The following is a 27,626-nucleotide window of genomic DNA, read 5'->3' on the forward strand; positions in this document are numbered from 1 at the left end:
TCCAAATCTTCCTATCTAGGGTCATGTCCTCAGTGAGCTGTAACTGCTCCATGTCCCGCCTAATCACCTCTCCCCAGTACTTCTTCAGCCTACCCCTACCCCGCCTAAAACCATCCAAAACTAGCCTCTCACACATATGAACCGGGGCATCCATGCCCCTCCTCATCACGTGTCCGAACCATCTTAATCGGACTTCCCACATCTTATTCTCTACTGGAGTCACACCAACCTTCTCTCTGATAGCCTCATTCCGAACTGTATCCCCCTAGTCAGCCCACACATCCAATGCAATATCTACATTTCCGCCACCTTCATTTTTTGAATATGGGAGTTCTTAACTGTCCAACACTCCGCTCCATATAATATGGCCGGACGGACTGCCACCCTGTAGAATTTGCCTTTAAGCTTAGGTGGCACCTTCTTATTACACAACACCCCCGAAGAGAGCTTCCACTTCATTCATCCCGCCCCAATACGGTGCGAGACATCCTCTTCACTCTCACCGTTACCCTGAATCACGGACCCAAGATACTTGAAACTATCCCTCTTACATACCACCTGTGATTCCAATTTTACTGTCACCTCATTCTCCAACCTCACGTCATTAAACTTGCATTCCAAATACTCTGTCTTGCTCCTACTCAACCTGAACCCTTTAGACTCAAGAGTTTGTCTCCATAGCTCTAATTTATCATTCACCCCCCCAGCGTCTCATCAAACAAAACTACATCATCTGCAAAAAGCATACACCAAGGCACCTCTCCTTGAATACGTCGCGTCAACACATCCATCACCAAAGCAAACAAAAAGAGACTAAGAGTAGATCTTTGATGCAATCCGTCAAGACAGTGAAATGCTCTGAGTCTCCTCCCATTGTCCTCACCTGAGTTTTAGCTCCATCATACATGTCCTTAATTGCTCTGATATATGCCACCGGGACTCCACTCACCTCCAAGCATCTCCAAAGCACCTCCCTAGAGACTTTGTCGTATGCCTTCTCCAAGTCGATAAATACCATGTGCAGGCCCTTCTTCCTTTCCCTATACTATTCCACCAGCCTTCATACCAGGTGAATTGCCTCCGTCGTTGAGCGGCCACTCATAAATCCAAATTGGTTCTCCGAAATAGACACTATCTGTCTCAGCCTCACCTCGACCACTCTCTCCCAAATCTTCATAGAGTGGCTCAATAACTTAATACCCCTATAGTTATTGCAACTCTGAATGTCACCCTTGTTCTTATAAAGAGGGATCATAGTACTTCACCTCCAAGCCTCAGGCATTTTTGTCGTCTTAAAAATTTCATTTAACAATCCAGTCAACCACCTTAAACCAGCCTCGCCAGAAAACTTCCAAAAATCCCTCGGTATCTCATCAGGCCCCGTCGCCCTACCCCTTCACATCCTGCGAACAGCCTCTCTAACCTCCTCTACCTTAAAACGTCTACAATAACTAAAATTCCGACACTCCTCTGAGTTCTCCAGCTCCCCTAACACAATAGCTCTATCCCCTTCGTCATTCAAGAGCCTATGAAAATACGACTGTCATCTATTCTTAATGTGGCCATCCTCAACCAACACTGTACCATCCTCTCCTTTAATGCGCTTCACTTGGTCGAGGTCACAACCCTTCCTCTCCCTAGCCTTAGCGAGTCTAAACAATTATATATACTAAATAATGCTCGAAATCACTAACATTTTTCTTTCATGTCTTTCATATTCATAAAATTCATAAAGTAAATGATACAAGATGGAAAAAGAACATGTAATGAATTAATCTGAATAATAAACAAAGAAATTCGTCACTGGAAACTTTGAACAGAACTCCAACTTTAACTTCCTTCTTTTGTCTCTTTTGTTTGATGTTTTTGTTCTGATTTTCACTCTATCCGTCTGTGTTTTCTTCCTTTTTTTATCGGATACAATGTAGGTAGAATACTACGTCTTTTAAAATTTGGGGTGGGAAAGTCCTTAAATACATGGACTTTGGGGGGAACAGTTGGGATCAGACAAGAAAATTCAAATTTTAATTTTTTTTACTATAGGTAATAATAATAATAAATTAATTAATAAATAAATAGAAATAAATGAATAAATAAATAAAATAATAATAATAAATATAATAATAACTAATTAATTTTATATTTAAGAAAATCAATAAAAGTTTATAAATGGCCAAAAATAAATATAATTAAGATAGTAGTACTTTTTGAATTTTTTTATTTAAATAAAAATAAAATAAAATAAAATATCCCAAAATTAAATTTATTTATTTTTAACTAAAAATTTATTAAAAATGAAATGAGAATTAAAATAATATCGAATCAAATATAAATATTTAATATCGAAAAATAAGTTAAAATTCGGGGAGGATCAAAAGTCACGTGTCTATATTTTGCCCCTCTTTGTGTGGAATCTCGAAGAGTTTTCATACAAAGAAGTAGACAAGATATGATTTTTGATCCTCTGATTATTCGAAAAGTAAGGATAAAATTAAATTAAATTAAAAGAAAAGAAAATAAAAGATGTGACCGAGTTCTGGTTTTGGACCTCCTACCTATCCTGGATTATAAGGGAATCAGGTCACGTTTAGTTAAAATGTTACATGGTGAGAGAATCAGTTGGAGGTCGAGTGAGGTTCCGTTGAGTTTTTGATACACCACTTCTGCTTTTTACATCCAAATGACTAATAAAAATGAAAAATGAAAAATACAAACGAAAGATGTAATTTCTGTAGAATCTTGGTTCGAATATTCTTGACTTGAACTTGAAAATTCACCCTATTCTCCATGCGGGCTCCTGACTTTCAACTGATAGCGTTCACCCTATTCTTTAGGCGGGCTCCTGGTTTGCTATTTCTTCACCTGTTTTTCCTTCACCCTGTTCTTCAGGCTGACTCCTGACTTGCTTTTTCTTTATCCTGTTCTTTAGGTGGGCTCCTGACTTGCTTTTTCTTCACTGTGTTCTTCAGGTGGGTTCTCGGACTTGATTTTTCTTCACCCTGTTCTTCAGGAGGGTTTCTGGACTCAAAGTAAATAGTGAAACTGAAAAATAATATCCCATTCTTCAGGAGGGTCCTGATCATAAAATAAATTCTCATTCTTTAGGAGGGTCCTGAGCATAAAATAAACTTCCATTCTTCAGGAGGGTCCTGTGTATAAAATAAATTCTCATTCTTCAGGAGGGTCCTAAGCAAAAAATAAATTTCCATTCTTCAGGAGGGTCCTGGGCATAAAATAAATTCACATTCTTTAGGAGAGTCCTGAGCAAAAAATAAATTCTCATTCCTCAGGAGGGTCCTGAGCAAAATTTAAATTCCCATTCTCCAGGAGGGTCCTGAGCAAAAAATAAATTTCCATTCTTCAGGAGGGTCTTGAGCAAAAAATAAATTCTCATTCTTCAGGAGGGTCCTGGGCATAAAATAAATTCCCATTCTTCAGGAGGGTCCTGAGTATAAAATAAATTTTCATTCTTTAGGAGGGTCCTGGACAAAAAATAAATTTCCATTCTTCAAGAGGGTCCTGGGCATAAAATAATTTTTCATTCTTCGGGAGGGTCCTAGGCATAAAATAAATGCCTATTCTTTAGGAGGGTCCTGGGCATAAAATAAATTTTCATTCTTCAAGAGGCTTCAGGAGAGTCCTGAGCGGCTTCAGGAGAGTCCTGAGCAAAAATAAATTTTCATTCTTCAGGAGGGTCCTGAGCAAAAAAAATTTTCCATTCTTCAGAAGGGTCCTATCCCATTCTTCAGGAAGGTCCTGAGCAAAAATAAATTTCCATTCTTCAGGAGGGTCCTGAGCAAAAAATAAATTCCCATTCTTCACACACAAAACTCTTTTTTTTTGCCCCAGTTTGTACTGAGAAAATTTATGCATATCACTGGATCTTAATGTTTTGAAAAATATCGTGAAAGGATAAATCAAAGCCTGGAATAGCTTTGGTAAGTACATCTCGGAAAGAATAAAATTCATCATAATTGAATTCAGCATCATGTGTTGTAACCATGCTCCTTGCGTTGACAGAAGTGTGGAATTGCATCCATTTATTTGAAAACTTTAATATGAAAACATCCCATCTCTATTTCAAATAAAGAAAAATTGTGAGTTTTAAAACATGTGGTGGTTGATTTGCGGCATTTGGCTTTTGAGGTGACCGCTTTTGCACTTGCCATGCTCAACTCCTTTTCCAATCCTTGATAAATATTCATTGACTTGTCATACTTCTAACCCCGAATTTCGACTATTGGGACTCTCAACTCAAATCATATTTCTCTTGTATGATGCCTCTGGATTTAACTTTCAATACACCATTTAACTTTTCACTAGTCCAAAAAATGTCAGGTCACAAGCATTCTAGAGTACCTTGCCTTATTTTTGAGATATATTATCTTTGTGTTTCAGCCCTTTGTCTTGCTTTGTACCATTAAAGGAGTTGGTAACAAGTTTGGAGTCCTTTCCCACTTGACTTGATGTGAATTTGACTAAAAAATACATAAAAGATGAAAATAATTTTTCGTTTGATGACAAGGACACAAAAAATAAAAAATCAAAATAAAAAAAAAAGAAAAAGACAATAGGCATCTCTTTTTCAAAACAAAAGGAAAACTTATCTGGGTGTGGAAGCCAATTCCGGATTATGACATGAATTTTGAATTAAAGAACCTGATCTAATCACACCAGTCATTATCAAATTTTGTCCACTTATTGAACTTGAAATTAAGCCAATCTTGAACTTGTTCCTTCAGTATTATAATTCTTCTTCGGCTAGTGATACCTCAATGGGTTTTTCGCCAATGAGCCTATCTAATTTTAATTTCTTTCTCGACTCACAGTCGCCTTATGATGTCCATAGGGGTTTTCACTAATAAGACTGTCTCATTTCATTATCCTCACAACTCACTGTCTCACTGTCGCCTTATGGCGCCCAAGAGGATTTTCACCAATAAGACTCTCATTTTTATTTTTTTAAAAGAAAAATAATACCCAAAATATGAAATATCATGCACCCATAACATGTTTAGCCTTGACATTCTTAAATATTGATCTGAAGGTCTTTCTTTGGTTGTAACTTGGCTTTTGGAAAGGGTTAGAAAGAAAGGGTGACATGAGGCTAAAAATTTACATAACATTGGGTGAAGCATACAACTTTTGGAATCGACTCTCTAAGGAAATAAACTTTTGCCCCAGTTTTATTTTATTCTGGGTAACTTGAATTTTCTTTTGGTTGGACCGAACCCCAGAGTAGGACTGCCTATCTATCTTGTCATAGAAAGAATCAAGACAAATGTAGTTCCGAAAAGTTATTCTTTTGCTCGATTTTGATTGATTTGTTTTTTTTAATCATCATCATTTTCATCATTTTTTTGAACTTTTGACTTTAATTGATTCCAAAAGAGGGTTATGAAAAAAAAATTAAATCAAGATCAAAGGGGGTAAGCAAAGGTTGATTTAATATTTGGATAGTAGAACAAAATGTCTTCATTATTTCAATCTTTAAAAAATGCGAGTACAAAACATACATGACATAATTGTACATAAATATCATACATAATATCTCTTAACTGCATCAGCATTGACCGGCATTCCTTTCATTTTGCCTTCTGCATCAGTCAGATATAACGCACCATTAGGTAACACTTTCTTCACCATGAACGGTCCTTGCCAATTAGGAGAAACTTGCCTTTGGCTTTAATCTGATGGGGGAGGATATGCCTTAGTACTAACTGGGAGGATGTGCCTTAGTACTAACTGACCAGCTTCAAAATGTCTATTACACACCTTTCTATTATATGCTCGTGCTATTCTCTTCTGGTATAGTTGTCCATGACATATTGACGTCAATTTTTTTCATCAATCAAGCTTAATTGCTCTAATTGAGTCTTGACCCATTGATCATCATCAATTTCAGCTTCTACAACTACTCGAAAAGATAGAATCTCAATTTCTACAGGGATAACTATTTCAGTTCCGTACACCAACAATTAAGGAGCAGTACCAATTGAAGTCCAAATTGTAGTACGATAACCCAACAAAGCAAAAGATAAATTTTCATGCCATTGTCAGGAATCTTGCACCATCTTATGGTATATTTTTTTTAGGTTCTCGTTGGCAGCTTCTACAGCCCCATTCGCCTTTGGGCGATAAGGAGTTGAATTTAGATGCATAATCTTAAATTGCTGACATACTTCTTGCATCAAGTGACTGTTGAGATTTGCAGCATTATCTGTGACAATTATCTTTGGAATGCCGAACTGACAAATGACATTGGAGTGAACAAAATCAATCATTTCTTTCTTGGTCACTGACTTAAAAGTTGTTGCTTCCACCCACTTTATAAAATAATCAATGGCTACCAAGATGAACCTATGTCCATTCGGGGCCTTCGGTTCAATTGGTCCAATTACGTCCATTCCCCAAGCCATAAAAGGTCATGGAGTAGTCATTGATGCAACTTAGATAGAGGGGAATGTATCAAGTCCCCGTGTACCAGGCATTCATGACATTTACAACAAAACGGATGGAATCTCGCTCTATGGTGAGCCAATAGTAACCTGCCCAAAGCATTTTCTTTGTCAAAACATATCTGTTCATATGCGGTCCACAAATCCCAAAATGTACTTCAATCATGATTTTTGAAGCTTATTTAACATCTACACACCTCAAAAGTCCCAAATCTAGAGTCCTCTTATATAAGATTCCTCTACTCAAGAAAAACCACGAGCTAGTCGTCGAATGACTCTCTTTTTGTTACCATCAGCATGTATCGAATATTTTCCAATCTTAATATATTATTTGATATCATGGAACCATGGCTCCTCATCAAGTTCTTCCTCAACCACATTGCAATATGCATGTTGATCACAAATCTGTATATGTAAGGGGTCAATATGAGTCTTGTCGGGATGTTGGAGCATTGAAGATAGGTCACCAAAGCATCAACAATCTCATTATGAGCTCTGGGAATATGTTTGAACCTTAATGATATAAATCGTTGACAAAGATCTTGTAAACAACCTCGATATGGTAGGAATTTCGAATCACGTGTTTCCCAATCTCCTTGGATCTGGCGGACTAACAAATCTGAGTCTCCTAACACCAACAGTTCTTGGATTCCCATGTCAATAGCTAGTCTCAAACCCAAAATACAAGCTTCGTATTCTGCCATATTATTGGTACAGTAGAATCAAAGTTGGGCTATTACAGGATAATATTGTCCTGATTTAGAAATAAGAACTGCTCCTATTCTTACTTCTTTTATGTTAGCAGCTCCATCAAAGAACAACTTCTAACCTGAGTAGCAATCATAAAAAATAATCTCATCAACACATCATATCTCTTCATCTGGAAAATAAGTCTTTAATGGCTCATATCGCTCATCAATAGGATTTTCAGCCAAATGATCTACTAAAGCTTGAGCTTTTATTGCAGTTAGTGTCACATAGACAATATCAAATTTTGTGAGCAGCATCTGCCATTTCCCGAGTCTGCCTGTAGGCATAGGCTTCTAAAAAAAATATTTTAAGGTATCCATATGGGAAATGAGGTAAGTAGTGTAAGATGAAAGGTAATGCTTCAGCTTTTGTGCCACCCAAGTTAAGGTGCAGCATGTCTTTTCAAGAAGAGTGTACTTAGCCTCATAAGTGGTAAACTTTTTGCTAAAGTAGTAGATGACCTATTCTTTTCTCCCTATGCCATCATGTTGACCCAATACACAGCCAAAAGAATTGTCTAACACAAATATATACAATATCAAGGGTCTACCTGGCTCTGGAGGAACCAAAATAGGTGGATTCGACTTTCTTAATTCTCTCAAATGCCTCTTGACATTCTTCAGTCCATTCAACTTTAGTATTCTTCTTCAACAACTTGAATATTGAGTCACAGGTTGTTGTAAGTTGGGCAATGAATCTACTAATATAATTAGACCTTCTAAGTGACCTTCTAAGTAAACTTATCACCTCCATTTTATTTTTTGATAGATGCAAATCTTGAATAGATTTTAATTTTGAAGAATCTAACTCAATGCCATGTCGACTGACTATAAACCCCAAGAGTTTTCCCGATGGGACTCCAAATACACATTTTGTTGGGTTAAGTTTGAGATCATACCTTCGAAGCCTTTCAAAGAATTTTCTTAGATCTTTGACATAGTCAAACTACTCTCTTGATTTAATGATCACGTTGTCCACATAAACTTGAATCTCTTTGTGCATCATGTCATGAAACATTGTGGTCATTTCCCTCGCGTAAGTTGCCCTAACATTCTTATTCTGAAAGGCATAACTCGATAACAATATGCCCCCATGACGTGATAAATGATGTCATTTCCGCATCTTCTGGTCCATAATAATCTGGTGACACCCATCATAACAATCCACAAAAGATGTAAAAATTATGTTTGGCACAATTGTCCAACAAAATATGGATATTAGGAAGTGGAAAATCATCTTTCGAACTTGCTTTATTTAGATCATTATAATCAACACACATCCTAACTTTTCCATCCTTTTTTGGAATAGGGACAATATTTGCTAACCAAGTAGGATATTGGGCCACTCGAATGACTTTAGCCTCAAGTTGCTTCGTGATTTTTTCTTTGATTTTTACACTCATATCAGTTTTAAGCTTCCTTAATTTTTGCTTGACAGAAGGGAAAGCGGGATCAATTGGCAACTTATGAACTACCAAATCAGTGCTCAAACCAGGCATATCATCATAAGACCACGCAAAAATGTCTTTGTACTCAAGCAAAGCTTCAATTATAGCTTTGTTTTGTTGTGGTCGAGCATTTACACTTATCTTAGTCTCTTTAATATTTTCGTGATCTCCTAAATTGATTGCTTCAGTTTCATTCAAATTGGGGTTTGAGTTATTCTCAAACTGTTTAAAATCTTTGCTTATATCCTTAAATGTTTTCTCTTCATCATATTCAACTTCTTTATTCATTATGTCATAATTATATTGGTTTTTTAAATTTGGTTGACAATTTTTCATGCATGTCATATCATTAGAATCGGCATAGAAAGAACTGTATGATAGAAAATAAATAAGTAAATATTAGACACAAAATAAAACAAAGGGAAATTATGTTTCATTAAAACAAAGATAGAAAGAGTTTTAGCCTAAAATACCAAGGTAAAAATCTGAATTACAACCCTAGAATGATTCAAATTATAGAAAGAAAAACAAATAAGCTACCAAGACTCCTTCATAGTAAGGAGATGAGTGGCCTCCCAATTATTGAGCTAGACATCAGGGCCAATAAACTGCACATATGCATTGTTGGTACCTTCCCCAATTTCAACCATATCAGCTTTAATATACATATTCTAGAAAAGGCCAATCAACAGCAGGTAACATGGCGTACTTTGATGAAAAACTCGTGAAGTGGCGGTATTGGCTTGGTAAATGGCCATGAATCTTTCTTACACTTTTTAGCCTTCTTTCTATCCTCAAAAGTAGGCTTGTATCCCAAACCAAAGGTACCAAAATTCTCACAGAGGTATACTGGATGAGCCCTGCCTTGTAAAGACATTCGAAAACCTTTCCCTGGTTTAAAACCATACTTCAACATTTCATTCACTACCATAACCGACGCAGAGGACAATTGTGGTCTTGCAATAAGATTCCAATCGAGGATATGCTCAACAGCCACTGCCTCAAAAGTTTGACAAATCATTGCTCCATTTGTACATGGACAAATCCCCTTCACTATGAACAACTATTTCTTATCTGTCGTGTTTAAATTTAACCATTTGGTGCAACGTAGATGCGACTGCTCCAATCCTATGAACCCATGGCTAACCCAATAACATATTATATGAAGCATTATTGTTCAGTACTTGAAAATCCACAGCAAAATCCATAGGCTCGATTGTCAATATGAGCTCTATTTCACCAATGGCATTCATTTTTCCTTCGTCAAAGCCTTTGAAGCATACATTATTTGGTCTGATCTTTTCCACGTTAACATTTAACTTTTACAAAGTTGACATAGGACAAATGTTAGAGCCAGACCCCCCATCAATCAACACTCGAGTGACATAGGAATGTTCACCCTTCACAGTAATGTAGAGACCTCGATTATGTCCAGTACCTTCTAGAGGCTATTCGTTGTCTGAGAAAGTGATCCTATTTACCTCAAGGATCCTTCCAATAACTTTTCCAGCTGATTCACCTTAATCTTATTGGACACATATGCCTCATTTAAAATCTTCATTATGGCCTTGCTTTGATCTTCCGAGTGTATCAATAAAGACAACAGAGAAATCTGGGCTGGCATCTTCCTCAATTGTTCTACAACAGAATATTCTGGTAACTTTATCTTCTTTAAGAATTCTTCAGTCTCTTCTTCAGTAACTGGTTTCTTGACTTTCATTCATTCTTCATTGCCTTGTTTATTCTTTCTTAATTCCAATGGGGCATAACACCTCTCGAAATGGGTTAATCCCTCTACTTCATCCACCTCTTCAATTATTTCCTTCCCTTTGTGCATCATCACAATGTGATCATAGTTTTAGGGAACTGCCTTGGTATTAACCATAGGCAGCTGTGACACTAGTATAATAACAATGGGAGCTATGAGAGCTCCTTTTATGATTAAGAAAAACTTAGTGGGTCTTCCAGGAACATTGAGCTTTGGTTTTACTTAACCTGACCCAATACTTTCTAGAATCTCTTTCCCCACGACCAAGGAAACATTCAATGATTCGGGTTTTATTATCATCTCCTCCACTTTTGCAGGTTTTCTTTCGTTAAGTCCACAACATTTGCTGATTTTTCCAAATCAGTTTTAATCTTAATGATGGGCTTGAAGGAAACCACAACATTTTTGCCACTAGGTATCACCTCAAGCATATTTGTTTCATTATGATCTGGAAGTGGATTTTGATTGACATTTGGAGCGTCTGGACTTTGCACCATAATTTGTTGTGTGTCAATCAGCTCATGAATTGCTCTTTTAAAATACCAACATTTCTCTATGTTATTTCCTAGGGCATCAGAACAATATGCACATCCTCTGGAATAATCCAAGTTCTTTAGGGGAGGATTCGGGATCTTTCTCTCAATTGGGCTTAGAACATTCATGTTCCTCAGCCTCTTAAATAAGCTGGCGTAAGATATTCCAATAGGAGTAAAATTATCTTTGCCCATGTTAGTCATCTTGAAATCTATTCTAGGCCGATAAGTAGATTTAGGGGGACCTTGTTGAACTTGCGGGACTGAAGGATAATTCTGAATAGCTGGTGCACGCCATTGCGGGTAATAAGGAGATCGAGCATAAGGTTGTGTATTATAGATAGAATACTGAGGAGATAGAATGGAATATAATGGATTTTATGGCAAAATATAGTGTCGTGGATGGTTATATGGGTCTTGGACATAAATTTGGGATTGAGATTGTGCGTAAGGGTGACGCATCATGGACCAAGCACAACAGTAGCTACATCCTCTTTTCTTTTTTTCCACCAAAACTTCCTAAACCACTTTGAATTGCCTGTGTTATTGCTTTCAAAACGGTCTGGCTGATAATCTTTCCGGACCTAATTCCATTCTCTACCATCTCTTCAACTTTAATGACCTCAACAAATGTGCTTCCAATAGTAGAAAGCAAATGTTCATCAGGTTCTTATGCTTGTAAAAAGATATTAATCATTTCAGACTCCTTTATCGATGGTCTGACTCTTGCAGCCTGCTCTCTCCATCTGACAGTATCCTCTCGAAAACTTTCAGTTGTCTTTTTTCTCGTGTTGGCAAGTATAGTGCGATTAGTAACTGTCTCGATATTATTTTGAAATTGCTGAACAAAATCCCTAGTCATGTCATCCCACACGTTCCAATGAGAAATATCTTGGTCAATAAACCATTCAGAAGTTATTCCTGCTACGCTTTCTCCAAAGTAAGCCATCAATAATTCTTCTTTTCTTTCTACTCCCCTTAATTGATTGTAGAACTTTTTCAAATAAGCCACAGGATCGCCATGACCTTCATACTTGTCAAACTTTGGCATTTTGAACCCCAACGGCAAATGTACATCAGGAAACATACATAAATCTTTGTATGAAACACTTTTTGGTCCTCCTAATCCTGGCACATTTCTCATACCCTACTCCAAACTTCTCACTTTCCTAACTATCTCTTCTTGTTCTTTATTTTTGATAATCTTCTCAATCACGATTGGAGAATCATGTTGATGAGCATGATAATGTGGATTTTGGGGTTTGAAATTCATTTTAAAAGGATACAATTGATTATGACTTGGCTCACCTATATTCTTCTGTACTGTCGATTGAGGACCCGCAGTAGCTGGTGCTACAGGAGTGAAAACGGGTTGTTTGTTACAGATGGATTTGGTGGGTGCATTGTAGAAGTAGCAGCAACACCAGACACATTAGCATATGGGCTGAATCCAGGTGGGTAAAATAGATTGAAAGTTTGAGCTTAGGCGGGATTTGGATCATTCGTATTTGAAAGTCTAGGGATTGAAGAAGGCGGGGCTTGTCCATTCAACCAAGCTTGGTACATCTTCGCTATCTATTGTTTTAATAACTTATTTTCTTCCATTGATGCAAATTCTTGCGAAATCAACTGGTTTTTCTCTTCTTCACTGTCAGACCCTACACCATTTTTGCGGTTCATATTTTTCTTTCTTTTATATCTGGTGTTTTACAAATGTGATGCCAGTTTAAACCAAAAACCAACCACCAACTACTTTATCTTTTCTGAGACCAAGTAGCAAACGGGTAAATGTTACATATTTAACACATTATAATGTCACGCTGTATGTTATGCTTGTATATGCATTTCCCAAACTATCATGAAAAGCTTTGTGTTTCATCCCAGCTTTTCTAGGTGCACTTTTCTAAAAGTTATGATCGAACCCTTTGGAGGGTTGCCTATGTATCATGCCAGGACATGAATCAGATCTTGCATAGTTCAGGAAAACTTAACAAAAATGATTGATGATGATTTTTTTAAGAAAATAAATAAAGTGAGTGAAGTGAAATTTATGTAATATATACAAATAATGGCCAACTTCATTAAATTCCATAATTTTTTAATACAAATATGACAAAAAAAATGACACAACTCCTAAAATAAAACCTACTAACTAACATCTGACAAATAAAACTAAACTTAAACAAATAAGATTAACTAAAAGACATAACATCTAAACAAGAAATTCTAAAACTGAAATCGACAAACTGTGACAAAGAAAATAACAATCCATCCATACAACCAAACCCCAATGTCTCAAGGTTTTCAACTGATTCTCATAACTTCAACATGCCCAATCAAGGAGATTTCGACTTGATATGACCTCCCAAACCCAAGTATATGTCCTCCAATAAAGTGGTGAGACGCTGAGCGAAAACTGGTACTTGTGCTAAAAATTCTTTACGATTCAACTGCTGGTAGTCCAAATCCATTTTGGCGGTATCCTGCGCTACACGGCGGACCTTCCCTCGAAGGGAACTGAAGGCCTGATCACATTCTTGGGCCTGCCGATCCCGGTAATCAATCATCTTTCTTGCATGTTGTTCACAAGCGGAAGCAACCTCCAGCTGTTCTTGTAATATCTCTCTTTCACGTATCCACTGAGATATCTCTCAATCAAATTCTTCTTTCATGTTCTTTTCTAATTCTTGCAACTGCTGGCGGTGAGATGCGGTAAGTTCTGTAACATGTGACCCCCTAGTTGTTGCCAACTTGATTTGTCCTCGAAGTATGGCCTTAATATCCGCTGACGTAGCTTTCTCTTCAACAAATTCCTTCTATTGTTCTTCTATTCTTACCCCAGCATGCTCCAATTTTGCTCTCAAAACTTGATAGGCATCATGATGTTCTCGCATGGACCTCTCGATCCCTATTCTAACTGCAGCTTCTTGATCTATGGGTCCTTTAACTGATCTTTTCGGTCTGACTGGTGGACTAGACTATTTTTCAAACCATTCATGGTAGTCTGGGTGTACTTCTCCTTTCTCATGCTCTATGAACATTGTTTCAACTCCCATGTGATGACAACCATCCCAAATCTACTCGGCTAATTCCTTCGGAAGAGGAATCTCTGGTCTCTCCTCAAACACAAACTTTTTCATGTTTTGTATTGCAGGAATTATTTGATGTCTGCCTAGATGATGTAGAACCCTCAATAGAGCATACGGTTGAACACCCTTAATACCCATTAATAACAAGAATGACCGAATGACAGAACTATGTATGACTTATCTCCAAGGGAACCAAGGGAGATTCCAAGTGATTTTATCTACCGTCAAAGAATGAAAAAGCTTATCCCAATCTCTAATTCCTTCTGAGCACTTATATTTCTCTATCGTTTCCTCATAATCCTTGATGTTATTGAATCATTCAGGAACACATCTCGCCATCGTAGGACGTTGATAAAGATGCTCTATAATCCATATCTATAGCAAGATATTACTTCCATCGAAAAAACCTTTTCCTTTTTGACAAATGGTCAAAGCACAGTAAATATCGGCCAAGATCATTGGTACCATGGTGTAATATTTTTTCTTAATCAGTATATGTACCACTCCAGCTAAATGAATATTAATTTTTCTCTCTCTCCTCGGGAAGATCATAGTGCCTAAAAAGGCTACCATGAATGCAAATCGTCTATGAACTTTCCAAGCCTTAAAACTTCCCTTGTTACAGAGTTGTTTACCGAACTTCTCAAACCCATCTTGCCTTTCGTATCTTTCATACAAGAACTGTAAAGAGATCCAACCTTTTTCCATTGATTCTTTTTTTTGAGTTTTGTATGTTCATGAGCTTGCAGAATCTGTTTATCAAGATGAGTTTTAGGGCTATAAGTTTTTTTCGATGCATAACCCTAAATCCAACATAGGTCGCTATCTCCTCTAAAGTCGGAGTCAACTCGAAATTTGAAAAGCGAAATACATTATTCATTGGGTCCCAGAAAGTTAGCAATGCATCAACTACCTCCCTACTAGGGTTGATTGTCATGGTGCTTGTCAGAAAACCCAAATACTTATGTATCTTATCATAATCAAAGGAATCCATTTTGTGCCACCATAACCAACACTGCAAAGGGGTACAGTCCACTACTTGTAAAGCTATATTCCCATTTCTCTTCCTCTTTTGACACTTTCCACGAACTGGATGAGACATGTTATACCTATTAACAAGGACATGAGTTTAGGAAATGTCTAGACTTAGGGAGAACTTAATTTATTAATTTTATATTTTTTAACATGACTCATGAGAATTAATGCAATCATTAAACTTGACTCAGATGCAAAAATGATGTCATTCAAATTAAAAAGTGAGAAAAAAATGAATGCCAATATTTCTTTTAGGGGTGACACTTATTTAGATCGACTCTGTCAAAATTTTACAGCAACAAACCTCTAGACAATTTTAACCATGTGTTTGGAAGAAAATACCCCTTAATTAAGTACACTTAAAAGAAAAAAGAAAAGAAAATAAAATGACTTAGAAAGAAAGAAAGAAAGAAAAATGATTGTTTTATGTATGAAGTTGTATAAAAATTTCAGCCTCACGACTCCTAAAGGTTCAGGACTATTAAAATATATGCTTACATATTTTATTATTTTATAAAAATTTAGTTCACGATTCCAAAGATTCAGGCTATTAAAACCTGTATTAAAAAACTTAAACTTGAGGATAAGAAAAAAAAGAAAGAGAAAATAATATTATTGATGAAAAACAGTCATTTATTTCATTCATTTTTTTTATTTTTATTTTTTCAAAAATATCTCTCAATAAATTATAATTTTTTTATTTTACGAGACAGGGTCATATCCTAGAAAGGATTTCCTACGTATCCCACTAAAGAGTGAGAATCGGATCCTCGTAGTTCTTGAAGACCGTAAAACTATGTTACTATATAATTAAAAAAAATTCTTTCTTTTAAAATAAAAAATTTTCTTTGAAAAATGATTCACTAAATTTGAGAATAATATAATCTCTTGCATTTCAAAGTTGCCTAAAATCCGGTCAACAATCAAATAACCTTCCAAACAAATGTCAAATAGCACATAGGATGCACATGCTGGTCATTATAAAGTGGATCACCTGTCCTAGACAGACCCGACCCCTGTGCCAAGTCCCGCTAAGTCAAATGCATTTGATGCAAATAAAGCAGAACCTAATAGGGATAACCAGATTCTAAGTTTTAGTTCTTCTAAGTTTATCCTAATAGGAATAGATGTCTAGACTGGCTTACCTTAGCGGACACTCGAGACAGGGAGAGATAACTTGATTGGTAGTAGTGCGTGCTACTCCGCCTTTGTTCCTGATCCGAACCTCGCCTAATATGTGTGACTATAATCCTTCACCACGTGCATTGACACTCCGGATATCTCAAAAACAAAGTAGGATGCATACACTACATTCCTTATATCCTATTTCAGAGACAAAGAGGGGGTGCGCAAGAGAAAACAGTTTATAATACAATTCACCAATATCAAAGCGATAAATGAGCAACAATTAGCACATTAGGCCAACAAACACAATATAAATAATTAAAGCAAGTAAATGTCAATATTAAAATCTCAAATTCTATTATATCCCCAGCAGAGTCGCCAGAGATGTCACACCCCTTTTTCGCTCGAGGGTCGAAGAGTTTTTCCATTTAAAGTGACAATATTGAATAGGGATTATTTTAATTTCAGAGTCGCCACTTGAAATTGAGTTATGGTGTTCCAAGTCACCTTTTTGAATCCCTAATCAAAAGAAAATGACTCTTTTACTGGTCTGCAAAAATAAAGGATCGGATAAGAAATTCTGTTGACTAAGGGGAAGATGTGAGGCACCCCTCGAGTCCCGTGGTTCAAGTAATGTCGCTTTTATCAACTTATATAGACCTAAATTATTTTGATGAATTATGTTATGGTCTAAATTCGCTCATTTTTATTCTGCTAAAACTTGTCTATTACCTTATATCAAATAAATCGGTGAAAAGTTAATTTTAGAAAATATTTGTCAAGGTGCATTATTGCATCCTTGAATTTTAAATGTCTAAAAAAGATGTGTATGTCGCAATCTTATTTGAGATGAATATTTTAACGTGCCTAAAAATTTGCCTAGCGTTAAAGACTTTAATTTATTTCTTGTAAACTCAGAGTACTTTTAACCTTAACAATAAACTAAAACAATATTCATTGAAAACGATTTATTAATTAAATAATTATTAAATTCTATTAATGACAATAAAAATAATGAAATAATAAAATACATAATCTACCCACATTATGCTAAACTTTAATATTATCCACTAATTTTTTTTTCTTAAATTAATACAAACTCAAAAATCAGTTAAAAGAATATAATCCTTTTCTTGAATATATTTATATATATATAAACAACCAAAATAAAAGAAAAACAATTGGACAGTTTCTGAATGTCTACAAATTTAACACTAAATTGAAAAAGACGGTTGGTCTGGTGTAGTTCGCCAGAAAAATGGGGATGGGCACGGTAGCCAATGGGCTTCGTTGGTGTGGTGTCTGACTAACGGCGACGTGGCTAGTAAAAGCCATGGGATTCACCGATTTTATTTGGCCGATTTTCCGGCATATACAATCTAACGAACTATTTTCTGGTAGTTCGGGTGACGAAAAAAAAGGGGAAAAAGGGAAAGGGAGGCAACGACGCCAGTTGGGCTTCGCCAGGGGTGGTGATTCCGGCCAGATCTGGCGCTAGAGAGGGGAAAAATGAAGACAAGGGCGATAGCAATGGCTCCGCTGGAGGAATTCCAACCAGCCAGTTGGTGAGGTTGTGAGTGACGAAAAGGGGATTTGCTGGCGAGATTTGGCCGATTTCTCGCCGGAAAAATGAACCACAGACCTTCAATCTTGCTATGTGTGTGCACGTGTGTACAATGCGGCCATGTATGTTTCATGTTGATGTGCATGGATGATGAATACTGTGATGTGGGTACATTTTTAGTGTGTGAAAATATGTATATGAGTGCATGTTGATATATTCGCTTCCTTTTTCCTTTCTATAATTTTTAAGAAAAAACTAGATGATATTAACATACCATATTTTAACATCCAACACATCTGTGTATAAATAATATATAAACATTATGTGACTTGATTATGTAACATGTAGTAACAAGAAGTCCATATAATTAATCAATTATATATATACTAAATAATGCTTGAAATCAGTTTTAACATTTTTCTTTCATTCTTTTCATAAAATTCATAACGTAAATGATACAAGATGGAAAAAGAACATGTAATGAATTAATCTGAATAATAAACAAAGAAATCCGTCACTGAAAACTTTAAACGGAACTCCAACTTCAACTTTTCTTTTGTCTCTTTTGTTTGATGTTTTTGTTCTGATTTTCACTCCGTCTGTCTATATTTTCTTCCTTTTTTTTGTCTGATACAGTGTAGGCAGAATAGTACGTCTTTTAAATTCTGGGTTAGGAAAGTCCTTAAATACATGGACTTTGGGGGGAACAGTTAGGATCAGATAAGAAAAACTAAATTTTGAATTTTTTATTATAGATAATAATAATAATAATAATGATAAATAAAAATAATAAATAAATAGAAATAAATAAATAAGTAAATAAATAATAATAAATATAATAATAACAAATTAATTTTATATTTAAGAAAATCAATAAAAGTTTATAAATAGCCAAAAATAAATATAATTAAGATAGTACTATAACTACTAGCTTATTTATTTGAAATTTAAAAAGAAAAATATTTTTTGAATTTTTGTATTAAAATAAAAATAAAATAAAATAAATATCTCAAAATTAACTTTATTTATTTATTTGTTTATTTATTTTTAACTAAAAATTCATTAAAAATGAAATGAGAATCAAAATAATATCAGACCAAATATAAATATTTAATATTGATAAATAGGTTAAAATTCAGGGAGGATAAAAAATCACATGTCTATAGATGCATGTTTTGACTCGACATATTCAATGGGAGGTGCCTTAGTGCATGTTATTTGTTGATGATGTTTACTGATTAATGAGACGTAAGGAGGTGTTAATGATAAGTTGGACGTTTGGAGACAAAACCCTTGAGTCCAAAGAATTTAGGTTGAGTAGGACCGAGATAGAGTACTTGGAATGTAAGTTTAGTGATTTGTCGCATGAGGATGACGTGGTGGTGAAGCTGAATTTTTAGGCCATTCAAAAGAAGGAAAGTTTCAAGTATCTTGGGTCTATGATTTAGGAAAATGATGAGATTGATGAGGATGTCACACACCGTATTGGTTCAGGGTGGTTGAAATAGAGGCTTGCTTCGGAGGGCTTGTGTGATAAGAAAGTGTCTCCTAAGCTTAAAGTCCGACTGGCTATGTTGTAAGGGGTGGAGTGTTGGCTAGTTAAGAACTCCCACATCCAAAAGTGAAATGTGGCGAAGAAGAGGATGTTGCGATGGATATATTGATTACCAGGAGTGATAGGGTTAAAAATGAGATTATTCGAGAGAAGGTGGGAGTTGCTTCAATAAAGGACAAAATACACAAATTGAGGTTGCAATGGTTCAGACATGTGATAAGGAGGGGCACAGATGCTCTATTTCGGAGGTGTGAGAGGCTAGCTATGGACGGTTTTAGGCGGGGTAGAGATAGGCCAAAGAAATATTGAAGAGAGGTGATTAGACATGATATGGAGCTGTTACAACTTACTGAGGACCAGGGGTGGACCTAGATGGGTGCCAGGGGTTCGGATAAAAAATTACACGATATATATATAGGGTAGATTTTCTATATTTCTGTATATATATTATCTTTGAACTGCCTAAAACTAAGATGAGAGATAGCCTAGTTGGTCTGTACTTACAACTTTAGCTACTCTATGGTCCTCCATGTTTCAAGTTTGATTCCAATTGGCCGCACAGACAATTTAATTTTTTTTTAAAAAAAATTAAGCTTCTACTGGTTTTATACATAAAGGTATAGTTACTCTTAGGGATTATTTTTTTACGAATCTCCTCAATAAAAAATTTGTATCCGCCACTGAGAAGGACCTGAGAGGAAGGTATAGAGGACGTGAATTAGGGTAGAAGGTTAATGGGTACAAGTACGTCTGTATCAGTAGATAAGAGTGCCTTTGTTTGTATCTACGCCTGTAGCTTCTTGTTCGTAGTGTTTTGGTGCTGTCTTTGATTTCTAATAGAGAGTTTATAGTATTACCTTGTGGGCACCTTGTTTTCATTATTATAAAGCGGTCTGTCATCCCATTTTTGTTGTGTGCTTTTATAATTTTGTTTGTTTGTAGGTTATACTGTTATTGTCCTAAGCCAGGGTGTTGGGAAGTCTTAATGACTGACATGACAAAACAAACATGCTATATGAAGCGATCCACTAAACTGAAGTGTAGAGTCAAAATAACACGAGGTTGTTACTGGAAAATGAAGACAAGATAAGAATGCTTAAGATCCTGACTTGATAAAATCATAATGATAAATCGTGTGTGAAAGAAGAAGTGATGATTTAATAAGAAGTGGTGATTGAGTAAAACACTAGAAGATAAGTTAAAGGTAGAGTTTCACTCAAACAAGGAGATCAAGTTGAAAAAGGAGTTTTACCAATGCAAGGAGTTGTACTCGAAGAAAGACTTTGAGTTGATAACAAACTCAGTTAAATTAAAGAGACCAAAGCAAGGTAGAAGACCAAGGACTTTGAAGGACTCTTTGAAAAGTTGTTATATATTAAGAGAGTAACTCACTCATTTTGTTACTCACATACTATAAAAGATAGCAACTTATGAACAAATTATCTGAGAAGTTCCAAAGCTTAAGACAGTTGAAGTTGAACCTGTTCCTACTACGTAGAGTTAAAGAGTCTTAAATTTTATGTATTAGGTTGGTTCTCGAGTTGTATTATTATCTAGACTCAGTGAAGTATAAATTGAGTTCGGAGCTTTGTCTTCAAGTTGGGGAACTCGAAAACTTGGGAACACTCACCTTTGGAAGGTTTGTGTTTTGTAGAAATAGGAGTTAGACTTCAATTCCTAGTTTACAAGAGTCTTGTAATTTGTTGATTGTTGAGGATCAATTGTTTTAGTAGAATTGAGGCTAAATCCTGTAGAGGTACAGGTAGTGGTTTTTTACACCTCTTTGAGCCGGGTGTTTTCCATGTAAACACCACTGTTCAATTTACTTACAGCTTTAGTAGGATAGGAACACGTTAGTTAACATGTTCCATTAATAGGCAACTGTTAGTCTAAAGTAAATAATCAGTAGGGCACATACTCTAACAAGTGGTATCAGAGAGTGGTCTCTTAAATAAGGTTAACACCTAAGATTAGATCACTATGATGAATTTTGCGCCACCTACTGGTCACAGAGAAGGTCAATCCACTACTAGGCCACCTCTTGTTGATGGATCTCATTTCACTTAGTGGAAAGCTGTGATTAAAATGTTTTTAAGGAGAAGACTATGAACTGTGATATAGAATTACTGATGGTCCAACTATCCTAATGAAGCTGAAAGATGGAGAACAAGTCAAGAAAGTAAGAAGTGAATTTACTGTTGATGATTTGGTAGCACTAAGGAAAAATGCAAGAGCAAAGAACATCTTAGTATATGGAATAGGTCCAGCTGAGTACAACAGAGTATCTACTTGTTCCACTGCTAAGCGAATTTGGGATGCCTTGGTGAATGCACATGAGGGCACCACTCAAGTAAGAAAATTCAAAATTGCTCTCCTCTTCACTGAATATAAAGCTTTCAAGATGAAGGAAAATGAATCCCTCTATCATATAATGTCAAGACTCACTGTCTTAACCAATGAATTAAATTTGTTAGGAAAGGTCATCACCACTAACGAACAAGTTGAGAAAGTGTTGAGAGTCTTGCCTAAGTCAAAATGGGATGTCAAGATTACTGCAATTAGGGAAGCAAATGATCTAGCTTGTATGACTTTGGATGAATTAGTGAGTAACCTGAAGACTTATGAGATGCAAATTGATGAAACCAAGAAGGAAAATACAACTCCAAAGAAAACAGTTGTCCTAAAGGCTTCAGACAGTGATGGGCAAATAAAATTGACTGAAAAATAAGTGGATTTTATAACAAATAATTTCAACAAAGTCTTCAAAAAAGAATGGTACAGGTAGCAAAAGGAGTTCCAATGAAAATCCCACTGGGTGTTATAAGTGTGGTAAAACTGATTATCAAGTCAAAGATTGTCCTGTTTGGGAAATTGAATGGAGAAAAGAAAGAGCTAAGAAAGAATTGAAAGAAAATGCCAAGAAAAAAAGAAGGAAGAATTTGCTATGGCAGCTGCTTGGGGATCTGACTCTGAAGAATCAGATGAGGAAGAGGTAGATGAAATTATTCTCATAGCAATTGGAGATTCAGACATGGAAGATGAATATAACACAATTGAGGTAAGTGTATATACATTTGTTTTCCAAAGAAAAACTTGTTTATCTAATGAATGTTTTAGTAGATCATTTTCAAGAATTAACTTCTGATAGGGATGAACTATTTAACAGTCTTAAGTTTGACCTTGTTGATCTAGAAACTTGTAAAAACATTGTTGAAAAGGAAAACAACACTCTCAAGTAACAAGTTAGTCAACTTGATTCTTCAAACTTAAACTTTCAATTTGAGATCTTAAAACTGACTCTTTTTGAAAAAGGTAAAAAGGTAGAAAGTGATGAACAAAAAAATTTGAGCTTGAGCTAACCAAAGCCAAACAAGAATGTAATAATGAAAAGTAAAAGGTAGATAGGTTAAGCCAAGAAAATTCTAGGCTGAAACTTGCTCTTGAAAGGGAAAATAGATGGACAAACTCCTCAAGAATTGTTCATCAATTGGCTGAAAGGACTCATAATGAAAGGGCTGGATTAGAATTTTATAAGAGTCACACTGTAACTAATGATTTGTGCTATATTTGTGGCAATATTGGACATCCCACTACTGAATGTCCAATTGCTGATAAAAGAAGATTTAGAAGTACCACTTTAGCAAAGAAACCAGATTCCATAAGATCTTAGAAACATAAAATAAATAACAAAATCAGTCAGAGAAATAGGTTACATAACCTGTTGCCTCATTGGTAAAATAAATCTAATTCATTCTCTTTCTCATAAGAAAGGACCCAAGATTGTCTGGGTTCTTAAAGTCAACCCCTAATTTATTTTGCAGGAAGAGTGAAATGAGGTAAGCAATATTGGTGTGTGGTTAAAGCTTGCTCAAGGCATAAGACTGGAAGAAAGTAAAGTTTATTTTCTCTCCATATGTAAAGAGGGGTGGATTCTATTTGTGGTAAAGTACAAAGATTGAGAAAACTAAAACAAAAGTTTTTTTTTCCAGATTTTTAGTGTTTGTGTAAGGGAGAAGCAAGGGAGATCCTCCTTTAAAACAAAATAATCAGATATGTACTATATAGTGTTGGATCTGGTTCGTATGAATCTTTGTGAAATAATGTAAGAAGTAGAAAAGGCAAAAGGGTGACAATAAAATTGATGAGCATACACAGGAACAGGTTGTACCACCTGGTCCAACTGTTATTCAGATTGAGGGCATATTGACCTGGGGAATAATAAAGCATGAAATTGATTCATCAATAATACCAAAGCAAGTTGATGATAATTGTATTGGTAAAATTGGTGTTATAAAAAGAATCTCAAAATACTTTATGGGGATCAGTGCCTTGAGAGTAGTGGTAACCTAAAGGGAGTAATTTTAAGTTGGTATGTTACTCTGATGCCGATTATGCAAGTTATTTAGTGGACAGGAAAAGCACTACAGGTATGACACTTTTTCTTGGATCATGTCTAATTACCCGATCCACTAAGAAACAAAACTTAGTAGCCCTGTCCACTGTTGAAGCTGAATATGTTGTTGGTGGTTGATGTTGTACTCAATTGTTATGGATCAAACAACAACTCATGGATCTTGGTATGGATGTGGGGTGTGTTCTTATATTTTGAGATAATACAAGTGTATTAAATATTGCAAAGAATCCTATGCAACATAAAAGAACTAAACATATAGATATTAGACACCATTTTCTTAGAGATAATATTGAAAAAGTTCTTATAGCCATCATGTTTTGTTCTACCGAGGACCAAATAACTGATTTTTTCACTAAGGCACGGAGTAGAGAACACTTTGAGAAAAATAGGTTAGAATTAGGGATTATTAAGATTGCATAACCTACCCTCAATGATTGTCTAGAAAAATTAACCTATTCATGAAATCTTAGCTACTCTTTTCAGTCTTGCACATTTAATTGTGTTTCCTAATTCCAGTATGTTAATATATTTAATTAAGTCATGTTTTTAGTCATTTAGAATTAGAGAAAACTAGGGCATTGGAGATCATGAAAATGGCAAGGTATGGTTTGATTCAGTCACTTTTTAAGTAAGTATTAAGGAACATCTAGGCACTGTTGTTTCTTTCAAAATAGGGAGACTTGTAACCACCAAAATCAAACGTCTCTTTTCCCTGAAAAATCTGTTGCCGCCTCTGCAAAGGGCCACATCTCTTTTTCCCACTTAAATACAATTGACATACCCACTTATATCTACACGCTTCATCTTTCCTTTTTCCCTTCAAAATTTAATTCATTCCTTACACTATAAAACCCCATTCGTTCATTCTCCAAAATCATCTATCTATTTCTAAAACCACTGCCCTTACCTATTCCATCCTTAAAAAGCTTGGTATTCACAATAATGGCTTCTTAAAAATCCTCATCTCCTCCTAAAGATAACTCCACCTCATCCTTCTCTTCTAGCACCGCCCTCATTATTCACCCTAACTTTGCCCCAGTTCTAAAAATTTTACCCTTCACTTCAATTAAGCTGTCTGATTTTAGGGCTTGGTATGACTTCAAATCCATGTTTAATCCATTTTCCAAAGATCCATCTTGTGAAAAGTTTTACTCCTCAGACATTATCCAAAATATTGCTCCACTACAAATACTTTCACCTGAAACTGAACCTTCTTCCTCCTTCATTCCCAAATCTGCTCCAAAAGCATCTCCTAAAAGGCGTCGTCCTCATTTAGTCAAAGCATCTGGGGATCGTATCTACATTCCTGATAATGAACAAGTTGAGGCTTCCTCTAGTCCTATTCGCACTCCTCATATACGAAATCGTAAGAGGCAAAAAGAAGCTCTGCTTGGAGCTTCTATTCAAGCAAGTTAAAAGAAGAGAACTTCTTTGTCACGCCCTATGACTCCTCCCTCTGATTTTGATCTCCTTATTTGAACCATTTGCAAAGGGAAGAGCTATAAATTCTTCATTCCTAAGCCCTCCGTATATAAGCCTTCCAGATCTGCTGCTCCTTCTTCTTCCTTAATAAAACACACTCCAAAAAATCATTCTCAGTCTACTTCCACTTCCAAAGATACTTTAAAAACTAGATCCAAAAAATAGGTTTCACAACCTATTCCTTCCTCTGATTTTAAAGCTACTGAGCATACCAAGCCTTCATCTCTAGAGATTGAACTTGATATTTTCTCTCACACTGATATCCTCTCCTATAAGACTATGGATAATCATTTGGACCATGTATTGCACTTTCAGAAGCGATAATTCATTCGTGGTCGTGTTATCACTGGTTATGGAGGTCTTGGAATGGGCATTCTCTAAAATGGACTTCAATTTCAAGGTTGTTCCTTCTTATTCCTTCAAGGAGAGACACAACAAAAGTTTGGTGGGCCAGACATACATGAGTTCTATATAAATGGGTGTACGAAAGAAAACCTCTTCACTACAACTGTGCGTGGTGTTCTATGCATCTGGTTGTTGAGGGTGTTACCATATTCTTGACATTCCTCTAGGGGGTGGGATCACTACATGAAATTTGGTTGGCCTCGTTTAGATAACTTAGCATCTGCTCTAGCTATAACTAGAAAATTTTGAAGAAATCCCAATCTAGTCCAATACAGATGTGATCTTAAGAAGGAGATGTCTCCTCTCCATCAACTCTACTTTAATGTAGTTTACAAGATTATAATACCTCGAAAGAAGAGGATAACTGAGGATAAGTATATTGATTTGACTATAATGGAGTTAATTGATACAAAGGTGAAAAATCAATCTTCCAAGCCTCATCATAAAACATATACTTAGGATCTTCCTGAGGGATTACAAGAAAGCACATGCACTGACTTACGATTTTTGGTTGGCACCCTTCTTTGAAGATTTTGATATGCTTGTTCGGGTTTGGTTTCTCCAAACTACAATGGATATTCTTGGGAGACTAAACCATGTTTCTCTACCTATTTCCATGGGACATGTAGACATACTAATACAATAGTTGAGGAATGAGTTGGCTGATGCTCTGGCTGAGTTGGAAGAAGTCAGGGCCACCCATGCTGCTGAACGAGAAGGACTTCAAGATTCGATCCAGGAACTGAAAGATGATCTTGCCAAGGAAAGGGCTGAGAATACAGAGATCATTTGCAAACACGTTAAGCTGATCTGACCTGTTCCATCTACCCCTCCAATCTTATTCTCTAGAGCCCTAGGATTTTATCTATTTTGCAGTTCTCTTGTCTCCAGTGACTAGATTTTTTTTATGCTTTCTTTTTGGGTGTTTGATTGTACATCTTTTCATGCTATTCCAATGCAATCTCCTTTTGCCTATGCTTAATCTTTTAATGTCTTGACTACTACATTGTTTTCTTATTTAATGTTCGTATTGTCTTGGTGATAACCCCAATAGCCATGAATTGAGTAACATTGCACTTATTACTTTTAGGGTTGGTTGCTTTTCAATGATTCCAAAAGGGGGAAGTCTTGGGGCGTGCAATTATTATAACTCAGAGCTAACATGTTTCTTATTTAAAAGTTCATAAATTAGTGCCTACAGGAAAAGTCAGCAGTTGCACGATGGTAGAAATTTGTCATCACCAAAAGGGGGGAATTTGTTGGGATTGTTTTGGTGATTGACATGACAAAATAAACATGTTAGATGAAGTGGTCCACTAAACTGAAGTGCAGAGTCAAAATAACACAAGGTTGTTATTGGAAAGTGAAGACAAGATAAGAATGCTTAAGATCAGGACTTTTTATTGAAGTTTTAAACTTGAATTTGAGTTGATGCCTTTCATAAGTTTAGTGTTTATGAATTATCCCTCAGACATACTTATAATGAGTGAGTTGGTTGATATTGTTGTATGCATGAGATAAATGGTATGAAATTAGCCAAGTCTTTATTGACCATAACTTGTGATAAAATCATAATGATAAATCACGTGTGAAAGAAGAAGTAATGATTGAATAAGAAGTGGTGATTGAGTACAACACTAGAAGATAAGCTAAAGGTAGAGTTTCATTCAAACAAGGAGATCAAGTTGAAGAAGGAGTTTTACCAATGCAAGGAGTTGTACTCGAAGGAGGACTTTGAGTTGACAACAAACTCTGTTGAATTAAAGAGTCTAAAGCAAGGTAGAAGACCAAGGACTTTGAAGGACTCTCTGAAGAGTTGTTCTATATCAAGGGAGTAACTTATTTCGTTACTCACACACTCAAAAAGATAGCAACATATCAACAAATTATCTGTGAAGTTCCAAAGCTTGAGGCAGTTGAAGTTGAACCTATTCCTACTATGTAGAGTTAAAGAGTCTTAGACTTTATGTATTAGGTTGGTTCTCGAGTTGTATTGTTGTC

General features: G+C 35.8%; 1 protein-coding gene across 1 annotated transcript in view; it reads left to right on the forward strand.

Annotated features, from left to right (window-relative positions):
• The window catches only part of LOC107845437 (4-coumarate--CoA ligase 2), a 70,384-nt gene that overhangs the window by 5,120 nt on the left and 37,638 nt on the right, over nucleotides 1-27,626 (forward strand). The gene's annotated exons all lie outside the window — the stretch shown is intronic.

Source organism: Capsicum annuum, chromosome 10, assembly GCF_002878395.1.
Source record: "Capsicum annuum cultivar UCD-10X-F1 chromosome 10, UCD10Xv1.1, whole genome shotgun sequence".
In the NCBI taxonomy this organism is placed as follows: domain Eukaryota; kingdom Viridiplantae; phylum Streptophyta; class Magnoliopsida; order Solanales; family Solanaceae; genus Capsicum; species Capsicum annuum.